Source organism: Mustela putorius, unplaced genomic scaffold (assembly GCF_011764305.1).
Source record: "Mustela putorius furo isolate JIRA1106 unplaced genomic scaffold, ASM1176430v1.1 tig00003909_pilon_pilon_pilon, whole genome shotgun sequence".
NCBI classification, from domain to species: domain Eukaryota; kingdom Metazoa; phylum Chordata; class Mammalia; order Carnivora; family Mustelidae; genus Mustela; species Mustela putorius.
Window position 1 is genome coordinate 7,469,828 of NW_025422057.1, and position 13,763 is coordinate 7,483,590.

The window sequence follows — 13,763 nt, forward strand, 5'->3', positions numbered from 1 at the left end:
CAGCCATGGGTAGGGCCAGCTGGTTGTGGAGGGCTTGAGTTCCAAGAAGGCTGATGGGTATTGGCCCCCAGGTCCAGAAGCTCAGGAGTGAGGCTGACGTGGGACCCCCACAGTCAGGGCACCTAGGGCAGGAGAGAGCTTGTCCAGGCCACATGGGTTGCCCACTTATGGTTTGGGTCAGCATAGGTTCCTGGGAAGAACCGTCAAGTCCAACATTCATTCATTCATTCATTTATTCACTCAATTATTTTTGCCTTTTCCTTCAGGCAGCAGATGTTCATGAGAGGCTGTGTCAGGGATCCTGAAAAGCTGACACAGGGCTCTAAGGAGCTCACAGCCTGCAGAAGGAGACAGCCAGACCAACAATGGGATCTTCCCTCCCGGAGTGGTAGGGGCAGCATGGGGGTGGGGAGTGCTGGGAGCTGAGGGAGTGGGAGGAGGGACATCTGTGTGAGTCTAGTGTGGTCATAGAGGGCTGCCTGGAGGAAGCAGACTGAGACCTGAAAGAGCAAAGGGAATGAATGGTGTGAATTGGGTGGGGAAGGGTGTCTGAGGTAGAGGGAACAGCAAAGGCTCGCCCTGGAGGCAAGGATCTCTGGGAACCCTGAGGAGCCCAGCACATCGCGCTCTGCTCTGAGGTCTTGTACCTCCTCCCCATCCCAGGTGATGGAATTTGGAGCCTTCCCCTCTGCATGGTCATGGCTGCTGATCCCTCTCCTGGTGCTGATGGCCTTGGGCCTGGAGGTGAGCCTGCCGCTGTCGGGGGAAAGGGGTAGTTTTGCTGTGGTGCCTGGGCCACCAGGGCCAGGGAGCCGAGGGGCGATGACTCAGACTGAGCCCCGAGTGTGTCCAGGAGGCCACGGAGGCCAGAGCACCTGCCGCCCCTGGACAGGGCCCGGCCCTGGAAAATACACGGCACGTCTAGAAGAAGGAAGGCAGCGGAATCAGGGTTTGCTGGGGTTTGTTTACATTTGAGAACCCAAGGATGACAAGCGTCCTGCCTCTTTCCAGGATGGTGTGGGGGCTGAGGGAGAGGCCACTCACGGGGGTTAGAGGGGTGGCTGGGGGGGGGGCTCCTGCTGGGGGCCCCGGGTGCAGACGAAGAGCAATGAGGTTGCTTTGCTTCCTGACCCTGGGCGACTGAACTCGCCTCCATTCTGCTGAGCACCTCGGCAGAGGGGAGGGACGGCCGTACATCAGACATCACAAGCCGCAGGCTCGGAAGCTGGTATGCGGGCCTGGGGCACCGGGCGGCCTGGCCTCCTGCCCACGGTTCCTGCGGCCTCGCAGCCTCACTGGCCGAGGATCAAACGACACAGACGCGGCTCGGCCGGCAGAGCTGTGGGCAGGGGCCTTCTCCATGTCCCCGGCCCCCAAACATGAAAGCAAGCTCTGGAGTGTCAGAAACTCACCACAGATCAATATTTCTCCGCGATAAGCTGCCTCATGCCAGTGAGGTAAGAACATTCCAAGGCACCCAGGCCTTTCTCCAAGCAGGAAGGGGTGGTTTTTACATTTCGTCCACCTCCGCATTTCTCGGAAGCTGAAGGACTGTGCTCAGTAGAGGGGAGGAGGCGTGAATGTCTCCTGGAGCATCACAGTTTAGGGAGCGGCCAGCAGGGACCGCGGGAGCTGGAGGACACCTCCGAGCCTGTCCCCTGTCCCGTGGGGTCTGACGTTGGCTCAACTCTGCCCACCCTGCTCCCTGTCAGCCCCGTGAGGCCCGTGCTGCTTCCTGGGGAATCTGTCCCCAGGTGTGTGGCTGGCCTTCAGGGACACAAGCTCGGATTTGCTTTCTTCTGGCGTGGTGCTTCTGAGCACCCGTTGGTGGGCTTGCGGGCTGCGGCCGCCCGCAGACGAGGTGTTGAAGCGGAGAGGGGGGAGGCCTGCACCTGCGGGGGGGGGGTGCCCTGGGAGGCAGTGAGCACACCCGGAGGGGGCCCAGGACCGATCCATCCCGGACAGGATCCACAGCAGAAAGCAGGGACTCCCTCCCAGGCAGAGACATCAGCAGACCGTGGCTTGGGCTCTGCAGTATTTTTCTTGGGGATTGTCAGGGGAAGATCTTTGTAAACGGTGTGGACTGAGTGGGCGGCATCTGGCAGATACCGTAGGGCTTTCTGGGCAAAGGTTCAGTGGAGGGAGGTTATGGGGTCTGAGAGGGGCCCCGGCTCCCCGATCTGCTTCAGGCCTGGGCCAGGAGGTCAGAAGATGTCCCAGGGATGCCCCGGCGGGGGTGGGGTGGGATGGGGGTGGCTGCCGTCACGGTGGCGTGCAAATCGGGTCCCGTCACGTATCAGCAGCGTCAGCAGCCCAGGGGGCTGGAGACTGGGTTTTCCTGTTGTAGGATTGTGGAAGGTGAACCGTGACAGTGAGGCCCGCCCTTGAGCACCTGCTGTGTGCCAGGCCCTCTGCTCACCTCATCTCACAGGATCGCCCCATCCTAGAGGTGGGCTCCCTCTCAGTTCATGGAGGGGGTCTTGTGAGTCCGGGAAAGTTCATGAACTTTCCAGAACTTTCCGGGTCCAGAAACCAGGACTGGACCAGGTCTGCCTGGCTTCACGTTGGGGCCGTTCCCATGGGACAGCTCAGCACTGGGCTGTGGCTGTGCCCAGCTCAGTGCTTCACGCACAATGGGTGCTTGGGAAACACTGGCGTGAGCCTTTCCTCCTTCCTTCCCCAGAGCCTGTCTTTCCTTTCCCGCCTAGTGCCCTTGCCTTTGCTGAGGCCTTGTCTTTCCCCCTCTGCAGGCTTCTGCCCCCCAGGGTGTGGCCATGTGGTGAGTTCTTGGTAATAGAACGTGAGGGGAAGTGACACCCGTCCTAGCTGCTGTGGTCGAAAAGGGGTGTGCAAGAGGGGGAAGAGGGAGTTGTTCCGTGGACGAAGGTCAGTTGTGCAAGATGAGAAAGTTCTCAAGATTCACTACACAACAATGTGCATGTAATTAATTCTGCTGTTCTGTACACTTAAATGTGGTTACCATGGTAAATTTTATGTTGTGTATTTTTTTTTTTTTACCATAGTAAAAACAAACCCTGAAAACCGGACGTGCCGCCTCTGTAGAGAGGGCTCCAAGGACTGCGGGGAGGGGGGCATAGGCCGGAGGGAGCCCAGGGCCTTGAGTGAGCCTGTAGAAGGCTGCCCAGCCAGGAACATCGACCTCGGATGTGACATGCGTGACGTGAGGCCTCAGGGGTCACTGTGTCAGCCCAGTGAGGTTCCTGCTCCATCACCTCAACAGATCAAGGGGGGGGCTTCAGAGATGAAGACCAAAGGCCCCCCTTCTTTTGGGGTTCACAAGGGTCAGAGGGGACAGCAAACATTAGAGACTGTGACCCAAAGTGGATGAGTACCTTCAGGGCCCTGGGAAAGATGTGGGGCAGCCAGAGACGGTCTCATCGGGACCAGGGAGAGATTCATGGAGGATATAGCCAGGAAGAGGACATTTCAGAGTTGCTAAGGGAGAAGGGGGGCCTCTTGGGGAGGGAGCCCCACTAGGAAAGCATGAGAGCTGAAGGCCAGGCAAAGTGTCTGAGGCCCTGGAGGAGCAGTGGAGTCGGATCCGATAGGACCCCTAAGAGTGGGAGCTTGATTTTGTAGGCAATGGGAGCCATGGAAGGTTCGTGAGGGAGAGCATGCCAGAGACACTGTGCTTCAGGCAAGCCTTTCCAGTTGACATGTACAGACTGTCTGGGGCAGGAGAGGTTAGATGTGGGAGACTGGACGGGTAGTCGGGGATAGAAGGGAGAAGCCCAAGAGGGTGGAATCCCGGGACCAGGAGACAGAAGAGGGGCAGTGGGGGGAGGGGAGCAGTGTGGACGGCATCTCTCCCCTCTTCCAGGCTGTGTGCTGGAAGCGGGGGTGGCCCTTCTCATGAAGATGGGGAGCCCAGGGAAGGAGCAATGGATGTTGGAGGACACAGTGCCAGAGTTTGTTGGGCCCGGGGTAGATGAACACCCCTTCCCATGATGGGATGCCCAGTCCGGAGAATCGGACTCTGCCGGGCCCCGAGGCTATCCCTGCCAGCGCGCTGGATGCTAGAGCCGCCCATGCCTCCTTGTGGCAGCCCCACCCCGCCCCGCCTCCTGCCCCACAGCTGCCCGATGGAAGCTTCCTAGAGCTGCTGATGGTTGGGGGGGAGCGACTGCAGAGTCCTCAACTCTGCCACGAGGTAAAGGAAATGATGCTGCAAACGTGCCCGCAGAGAACATCCACGCTGTGTGTGTTCCCTTTAAAAAATCCACAGAATTGGCTTTGCTTTTCTGCATTTATAAGAAATCTACCTTGCAAATAAGTTTCAAAAATAACCTCTCTCACAGTTCTGCACTGTGCTCACCATCTGTGGCGCCGGGTGCGGGTATGTGCGTACATGGCCTATGGGTCCGAGCCGGGACCGGCTTAGGACACGGTGGGAGGGAGGAGGCACCACTTGGAGGGGCTCCTGGTCAGCTGGGAGAGATGGCGCGTTCCAGCCCATTGTACCCGGGGCATCGAGTGGGAGGGACACGTGCCAGGGAAGACAGCCACCTTCAGCCGACGGAGGAGACAGCAAGTGCGCCCGGGATTCCAGGAGAACCTCAGGACTCCCCCGGGCAGAGCGAGCCCTCAGAGGCAGACACTCCCCCTGCTGGGGTTCCAACACGGTCCCCTGAGCCTCTCACCTGGACCTTCTGGATTTCTTTTCTCGTTCCCATGGCCTTGGCTATAGAGGTAGGAAGTGGAGTCTGTCTGTCCCTCGCAGGGAGTGGAAGGGCCTCGAGTGGCAGCAATGCAGGCAGGAAAGATGCTGAGTCCCCGGATGCTGAGCAAGACACCCAGGCCACTTGAATAGTCTCAGATGGAGCCTGGCTTCTTCCCCAGACCTGGTCCTTCCCCTGTGCCCTCTGACCGGGGTTAACAGCACCCACCCCACCCCACTGTGCCTCCTGGAACCTGATGTTCCCCACGTCCATATCCCATGAGGAGGCTGATGCCAGCCTGGAAAGGTCCTGCGTTCCCTCGGCCCTCCCCCCAGCATCTCCCCGCTGGGCCACGGATGTCACTGAACTGGTCAGCACTGTCAGTCTCTGCCTCCTCCACGCTGTCCCCGAGGGATGGTCCTGAGACCCTCTGCAGGCCTGGCCGTCTCACTGACTCTTAATGTCCACGAGCTGACCTTTGGGGGCAGGGAGCCTGGGTCCTCCTGTTCCCACCCAATACGCAAAACTTTGCACGTTTGTGGTCCCCCAGGCCCACGTGCAACTCCGTGTATTTTCACGGGGGGCTCTTTCTCCTTGGAGTGCCCTCACCTGTCTCCCATCAACAAACCTTGGGACAGTGGGGCTTGTGGTCCTAGAGGAGACAGTGTGTTTGCAGGTGAGGGACATGCATGGTGTGCCACGCGGTAAGGGGACTGGTGGGTGTGTATGTGGGACACACGTGCCTTTGTGATGGCAGCCGACTGCAGTTGGCAGCCCTTGGCATGTGCCCCGGGTCTAACACTGCCAGCTGGGCCCAGGCCCTGGCTCTGCCCCGCGGCAGGACACCTTGTCATACCAGCCAGCGCTGCCCAGCATGAGCCTTTGAGAAATGCATTCATAAGCGCAGAAGCGTGGACCAGCCGGGCTACCCAGGTGCAGCACCTGCATGATGGCAGTTTGCACAGGCTGACCCTCGGACCAGCACGGCGCCAGTCATCTCTTGGTAAGCACTGGGCCAGCCTGCTGCAGGGTGACTGGGACTTCAGGGACGAGGTGTCAGTGAAGGCTGTGGCCGGGGCTCTGTCTTCGCTGGCCCCTGTCACTCCGCGGGCACAGAGAAGACCTCAGCCGGCATCCTTGCTGCTCTCCTGGCTGGGCTGCTCCGTGCCTGGTCCCTGCCTCCTCGGTCCTCACCGCAGCTCAGAGATGCGGATGCTCCCACCCCAGGAAAGATCGGGACATGAGGATGAGCAAAGGTAAACTGGGACATCTGACTCTCAAACTTTGTCCCCTTCTGCTATACTTCCTGTCCCCGGGGAGCCAGACACAGATGCCTGTCTCTCCTCTGCCCAGCTGCTACTCTCAGAGGCCCTTATGTCACGTGGGAAGCCAACATGTGCTCGAGGCTAACTGTGCCAGAACGGGGCAGACTACAGAAAAGGCCGTGGATTCTTCCCTCTCCCACTCGCACCTTCTTGTCCTGTCGCTTTGAAAGCTCTCTCACTCCTCCTCCAGGCGCGGCCTTAGGACTTGCTCTGGCTGCAAAGTTTCAATGAATGTGTCTTCGGTGGAGGTTTGAGACACTTGGACAGTGGGACAGTGGGACAGAGCCTTTTTTCCTGCTCTTGGAACTCGGCTCCACTGTGAAGAAGCATGGGCCAGCCTTCCGGGTGAAGGGAGACCCATCGCCCAGGTACATCGTTGCTCTGTTGACAGCCTGCCGACGGCCAGACACGTGAGTGGAACATCCTAGTTCGTGCAGCCACAGCTGGTCCACCGGCCGACCACAGACACAGAAGAGGGCCCAGGTGAGATCAGCAGAGTCAGCTCAAACATGGGAATGGCTCAGCCGACCCACAGAATCATGCACCAGATAAATATGTGCTGTGTTAACCACTAAGTTTTAGGGTGATTTGTTAGGCAGCAAAAGCTAACTGATATAGCACATTATTTTTTTGGCTAATATTGCTGCATAACAAACTTAACTTAAACCCCTGCTTAATTGTTAAAACAATAACTTTTTAAAAAGATATTTATTTGAGAGAGAGAGAGAGAGAGAGATCGATAGCAAGGGGAAGGCAGAGGGAGAAGCAGTCTCCCCACTGAACAGGAAGCCCGACTTGGAACTTGATCCCTGGACCCTGGGATCATGACCTGAGCTGAACGCAGATGCTTAACTGATAGAGCCACCCACGTGTCCCAAAACAACCATTTTATCATGCTCGTGGATATGAGTCAGAGATTCGAAGAGGGCATGGTGAGAATGACGTCTCTTGGCTCTGTGCTGTCTGGAGCCCCAACTGGGACGACTCAAGGGTTGATGACCTGGGGTACTGACGGTTGGCGGTGTCTTGGCTCACTTCGGGTAGATCTCCGTCGGAGCTGTCTGTGGGAGCAGCTTCATGCGGTTTCTCCATGTGGCCCGAGGCTCACTGACATTTATGACCTTGTCTTGAAAGTCACACGGCATCACTTCTGCTGCCTTCTGCTGGACACAGGCCAGCCATCCTTCTAGAGTTAGGCTCCACCTTGGTGGGGGAGCGGCAAGGTTCTAGATGGGCATTTGGGGTGGGAAATACATTGCGGTCACTTGTGAAAAATACAGTCTGCCACCTGTTTTCTCACCCAATTCTTGTAATAGCTTGGTTAGATTGGCACCACTGTTCTCTCCACTTTTCAGATGAGAAGTGGAGGTTCAGACGGTGAGTAGGGTGCTCAGGGCACACCTCCAGGGAGGGCTGGAGCCAAGTCTAACCTTCGCCTTCACACTTCCTGGGCTGCCTGTTGGCCCTTTGGATCTGGTGTTTCAGGGCCTCTTTTCCCTCTATATTTTGTCTCCACCTTAGTGGGACACCTGCTGGTAAGCAGCCGCTCTCCTGGTATCTCTCTCCACCCTGTTGGGATTCCCTGCTGGTTCCCAATCCTCTGCCCAGAGACCAGGGGTGTGGTCATGCTGGAAGCAAGAGAGGGACTCCAACGCGCGTACCCGCATACCGTTGACTGATTACCACTGTCCCTCCTTCTGCAAAACAGGTAACAGTTTGAAGGTCCCTAGGAAGTAATTTGAATTTAAATCCTAAGAGAATGGAAATAAGGGTTATGTCTCTGGACTTCAGAAGATTGACTTTTTGTGTTACAAAAATGACAACGGAGGAGTATTTGCAGTCCTATTTCCTACCTGGTCCCTCCTCCCAGCCCAGGAAAAACCCCAGCTTATCCCACTGACACTCCCCTCCCTTCTTAGGGACTCTGGGAGGACCCCTATGAATAGCAGTGTCCTATGAGGTTTTTTTTTTTTTTTTTTTTACATTTATCGATGTATAAAATACATTTATGACACACATTGATGGACAAAATGTCCATTAACAGAAGAATAGAATAGGGTTGTTAGGTAAGATACAGGGTTTTCTACTAAATTTGAACCCCTGCAAAGCAACAAGCTCGGTCTCTATAAGCACGTCTCACACTTATAAAAGGGCACCTATTTTAAGTGTACGGTTTGATGGATTTTCACACAGGAACGTGTCTGTGCAACCAGCACCCAGAGCAGGAAACAGAACATTCCAGGCTCCCAAAATGTCTCTGGTGTTCCCATCCAGGAACAACCCACCCCGCCTCAACTATCCTAGATCCTGAGCTCTGTGAACAGCATTGCTGAGTTTGGGCTGGTTTTGAGTATAAATGGAACCACTCGGTTTGTATTCTCTTGGGTCTGTCTTCTTTCGTGCATCAGCGCGTCTGAGCGAGCCATCATGTTATGTATGGCAGTAGTTCATTTTGGATAATAATTACTGTGTGAGACATGCTTGTCCTGAAAAATTATCTGTTGTTTATCTGAAATTCAAGTTGAACTGGTTGTCCTGTATTTTATCTGGCAACCCTATTCCAGTCTTCTGTTCATGGACATTTTGTCATTTTCTGTTTGGGGCTCTTGTGAACAAAGCTGCTGTGAATATTCTAATATGTGTCTTTTGGTGAACATATGGACTCATTGCCTTTGGGCATTTACCTAGAAGTGGAATTTCTGGGTCATAAGGAATGCATATGTTCAGTTTAGTATATCCCGCCAAAAGCTGTTCCAAATGGTACCATTTTACACTCTAACCAGCAGTGTGTGAAAGTTCCCGTTGCTCTGTGTCCTCACCAATACTTGGCATTTTCTGCTATTTCTTTGCAGTTGTTCTAGTGGGTGTGTTCTGTTCTAATTTCACCATGGTTTTCGTTTGCATATCCCTGAGGATCATGAGGGGCCACCTTCTCACACGCCTAGTGCCCATTCGGACCTCCTCCTTAGTGAATTCCCTGTTCTAGCATGTTGCCCTGTTCTACTGGGATGCCTGGCTTTTTCTCATTGCTCTGTAAGTGCAATAAGAACTCCTCTCCTAGGGAGTTTTGGGGAACAGCTGAGAGAGGATTTCTGGCTAACCGTGGGTTGTGTGGTTAACTTGGAAGAATGGAGTGGGAAGAGGGGTTTAACGAGTCTTGCCATGGATTGTGGTTCTTCTCCAGTGGTCTTGGGAAGGCACCATTGAAGACCAGACTGTGTTTCTTTGAATGCCTCACTCACTCTGAGACTGGGCCACTTGGGGCCCTGAGTAATATTCAGATCTTGACATGAGGGCACAGATAGATTTCCATTGTATTGAGTTTATAGTGTGTCTTGGGAAATTTAACTAGGAACTTTAGAAGCACTTCTAAGAAATTCATATATGTCCCAACAAAAACTCAGGTGCCTCTTTCCACACCCTGAGGGGAGAGTCATCCCTAAGAGAATGGAGATCCTTATTTTTCAGAGAGGGAGGAACTCCCCTCCAGAACACATGCTTGATAAGAATAGAATGTGGAATGTTCGAACACTAGTGGCATCTAAAAGGTACACTTAACTCATAAATCAAGGCTGCACAGCAGATATTTATGGCAACTCTTTCTGGAGGAAATATTAAAATTTGTACGAATAGTAAATGCTGTAACACAAAATGCTATAGTCACTGGTCGTAATTGATGACTTCCTCTTGAATGTATTGAATAAATTAATTTCATCACCATACAGATGACATTAATATGCTTTTATAATTAATTTAGTTCTGAGAGCTGTTGTGGGTGCCAAGATTATACTGGAGGGAGAAAATGGCCCAAGGAAAAAGGTGACACATGAAGAATAATTTTGAAATCAAATAAAGAATAACACTCTAATAAGAAACAGCAGGCTCAGCAGGGCCCTGTCATAAATGAGAACACACCGGGGAATTGTTGGGGGATGGATATTGAGGTCAGCGCCGCACGGTGTTCCCGATGTTGCTGTATTTTCATTGGGATTTCTCCCGCCCTGAGTCAGTGGCTTAAGAATGGCTTATGTGGAAAGCCCCCTTCTTTGGTGGGGATCGTGGATTAATCTCGAGACTGGAGGCTTCTGCCCACACACTGGGCTTAGGAGCAGGATTCTGAGGGCCTCCAGAAAGGGGCATCAAACGGTCAAGGATGCCGATTTCTTTCTTTTTTTTTTTTTTTTAATATTTTATTTACTTACTTGACACAGAAAGAGAGAGATCACAAGTAGGCAGAGAGGCAGGCGGGGAGAGAGGGGGAAGCAGGCTGCCTGCTGAGCAGAGAGCCCGATGCGGGACTCGATCCCAGGACCCTGAGATCATGACCTGAGCCGAAGGCAGAGGCTTAACCCACTGAGCCACCCAGGCGCCCCAAGGATGCCGATTTCTTTACAACCAAACAACCAAAAAGTGACATTTCTGAGCCCTTTTTGCCAGGTGTTGTGCTGAATTCTTTATACTCAGTGTGTGAGCAGGATTGTTTCTTTTTACTTCTAAAGAATAACTTTTGACTTATTACAAAATAATGCACGTTTATTTGAGATATTCCTTAGAAAACACAGTTCAAAAAATTCTGTCATGTTTTTACTCCTGGAGGGTTCCATTCCTGGTTCTCTGTCTGGGGGGCTTTGGAAGCTGCAGCCTCTAGCCTGCTGGGCAATTTTTCTGGAAGTTTCCCTTTTCCTTCAAAAGGACCCCCCAAAATGTGGGGGAAGTGGTTTGCTCGGAGAGACTCTTTTATGCTTCCTCCCTTACATAAGTGCTTGAGTAAAGTATAAGACTTAGAAATGGCCTGACTTACAAAGTCATATTTCAGGAAAAATTCCCTAAAGCGTGGTGAGTTCAGATGCAATTGTGGGAAAGGGAAATGATCTTTAACTCCAAGCGGCATGAGTTTAGGCCTCTGCATGCACACAGCAAGTGCTCAGGAGCTGATGTTGAACCGCTGGAAAGATTAATTGGAAAAAGGGATCCCCAAATGCAGTTTCCTCTGATTTATGTCTCATCGATGCTGTCAACCCTGACAGAGCACCAGCCGCATGCCAGGCCCTGGGAGGATGCTGGTGGGGATCATGTGTGTATGTGTGTGTGTGTGTGTGTGGTGATGTTTGCGTGTGTGCTGTCGATGTGTGTGTAGGACCCTGAGGGCAAGTATGTACGACTTGTGTATTGTGTGTGTGTGTGAATACATGTGTGCGAACACGTGTGCATTGCCTGAGATTGTGACTGTATATGAGTACATGTGTGTGTTGTGTTGATGTGACCATTTGGTCATGTGCATTGCCTGAGATTGTGACTGAATATGAGTACGTGTATGCGTTGTGTTGATGTGACCACTTGGTCGTGTGTGTGTATGTGTGTGTGGTGGATATATGTGGTGTATATGTCTATGTGTGTGTGTATGGTGTGATGTGTGTGTATGTGTGTTGTATGTGTGTGTTGTATGTGTCTATGTGTGTTGTGTTGTCTATGTGTTGTATGTGTCTATGTTGTATGTGTGGTGTGTGTGTATGGTGTGATGTGTGTATGTGTGTTGTATGCATGTGTTGTGTGTGTCTACATGTGTGTGGCATGTATTTGTGCGTGCATGCACATATATGCTTGCATGTGTCTCTGTGTGTGCATATGTGGTATAAGTGTGTGTGGTGTGTGTCTATGTGTGTGTGTGGTGTGTGCGTGTGTGGCATGTATTTGTGTGTGTGTGCACGTGCGTGCATGTGTGCATGTGGCAGGAGAGGAGGACATGCAGGGTGACTGGGATGCTGTGTCCTGCCCCCCCGCTGGTGGCCTTGTCAGGGAGGGAACAGCAGACCTGCATGCAGCATCCTCTCTCTCTGCTGTCCAACCCCCCTTGCCCTCTCTCCCTCCCCTCCTGCCCCTCCCCTTCCTCCCCTTCCACCCCTCCTCCCCCTCTCTCCTCTCTCTTCCCTCCTCCTCCTCTGCTGCCTTTGGCTCCTGCCACCCTGCACTGCTGGGCTTCCTGGCCGGCTCCCGCTCCCACCCACAGTGTTTGGCTCTGCGGCCCTCCGTCCATCCGTCCATCCGTCCATCCGTCCAGAACACGCTCCTCCCGCAGTCGCAGGCCTGCCTGTCAGGCGGTGGGTGAGAGCAACAGGCCCGAAGCTGGCACAGGCTCCGTGCTTTCTACCTCCTGTCACTTGGCAGTGGCTTTGAAAGGAGCGCCGCGGTAGGCAGCCGAGTTGCTGTGAGTGGGGGGTGTCGTGTGGACACGAGGAAGGGCAAGCGTGTCGTATGCCGGTGTCTGAGACGACAGTGAGGTATGCTTTCTACAATTGGCAAGTATAAACCCCAGGTACATCAGGTGGTGGAGGAAAAAGGCATCTGGGGAACAGATGAAAACCATCTGCTGAGTCGGGGTCAGAGTGTGGAAGCTGAGTGGGGACACACCGCTATGAGGTGGGACCCCCCAGCCCGGGGAGCAGTGTGTTCAGCGGGCGACCTTGGTTCGACTCCTGGTCATGGCTTCATGCCGCAGAGGGGAGAAAGCCTCGAGTTTGCCACCTTGAGATGAATCAGCCCGCTGGACAACTTCTGTCTTGGAATTTGGTGAGGAGACACCCGGCTGGCTGATCCTCTTCTGAGGAACCCAGTGAGCTGTGTGGACAAGCCTGCTGCTTGTGGGGGCCTTGATCTTTTGGTCATCCTGGGCAGTCTGACATACAGTCTGATGTGTTCTCTGGTCTTAGAAGGAAAAACTGCCTTTCCAAAGCCAGGTATCTCCACTCTCAGTCTAGGTCCATCCTTCCTGTTTTGGAGCAAATCGGTTTTGGAGGGTGGCCTCCAAGATGGCGGCCTTCTGGTATCCGTGCTTCGTGTAGTCCCCTCCTTTGCTGGACTTTTTGATTCTCTTCCAGCAGGAAAGATGAGCTGTGACAGCTGGGATTAAATTATAAGGGACGGTAGCTTCTGCCTTGGTGTTTGGGATCTCTTTTCCCTCTCTCTCCCCCTAATTTTGAATCACAGCCTTCGATGTTGTAAGGACACTCAGAAGGAGATACCTAGTTGCAGGCTGAAGTGCATCTTCCCTAAACTTGTATGTCAAAGTTCTAGTCCCCAGGACCTCAGAATGTCACTATATTTGGAGATGGAGTTTTTTAAAGGGGTAATTAAATTAAAACAAGGCCATTAGAGTGGGCCCCAAGCCAATATGACTGATGTCCTTATAAGAAGAAGAGATTATGACACAGACATACACAAAGGGATGACCATGTGAGGACATGGGGCAAAGCAGCCATTTACAAGTCAAGTGGAAAGCTTGAGGAGAAAAATCCCACTGACATCTTGATCTCAGACTTCCAGTCTCCAGAACTGTAAGGAAATAAATGTCTGTTGTTAAAGTCCTCACTCTGTGCTACTTGTTATGGCAGCCCGAGCTGACTAATACAGGCCTATGACCCTGTCAGGGAGCCTGGAGGCACAATTCCTGAAGCTTGCTGACAGCCATGGGAGTGGGTTTAGAAGTGGATTTCTCAGGCCCCGTGGGGACTTAGATTAAACTGTAGCCCTTTACTGCTGCCTCATGGGAGACCCCAATCCAGAGGCTAAACCACATCTGGATTCTTGAGCTACATGGTATCTTGTATCTCGTCCACATTGGACAATAATAACTGTTGGTTGTTTGAAGCTGTTCAGTTTGGGGATAATTTATTATACAGCAACAGTGACTAACATGCCTCCCCATCCTTCCTGCTACAGTGACCAGATATTTCTTTTTTTTTTTTTTTAAAGATTTTATTTA

General features: G+C 53.0%; 1 long non-coding RNA gene across 5 annotated transcripts in view; it reads left to right on the plus strand.

Moving 5' to 3' along the window:
• Positions 1-2,181: 2,181 nt before the first annotated feature.
• The window catches only part of LOC123388693, a 33,486-nt gene continuing 21,904 nt past the window's right edge, over positions 2,182-13,763 (plus strand). For all 5 annotated transcript variants that reach the window (XR_006603185.1, XR_006603189.1, XR_006603187.1 and 2 more), the window contains exon 1: positions 2,182-6,487. This is a non-coding gene — a long non-coding RNA (uncharacterized LOC123388693). The remainder of the gene's footprint in view (positions 6,488-13,763) is intronic.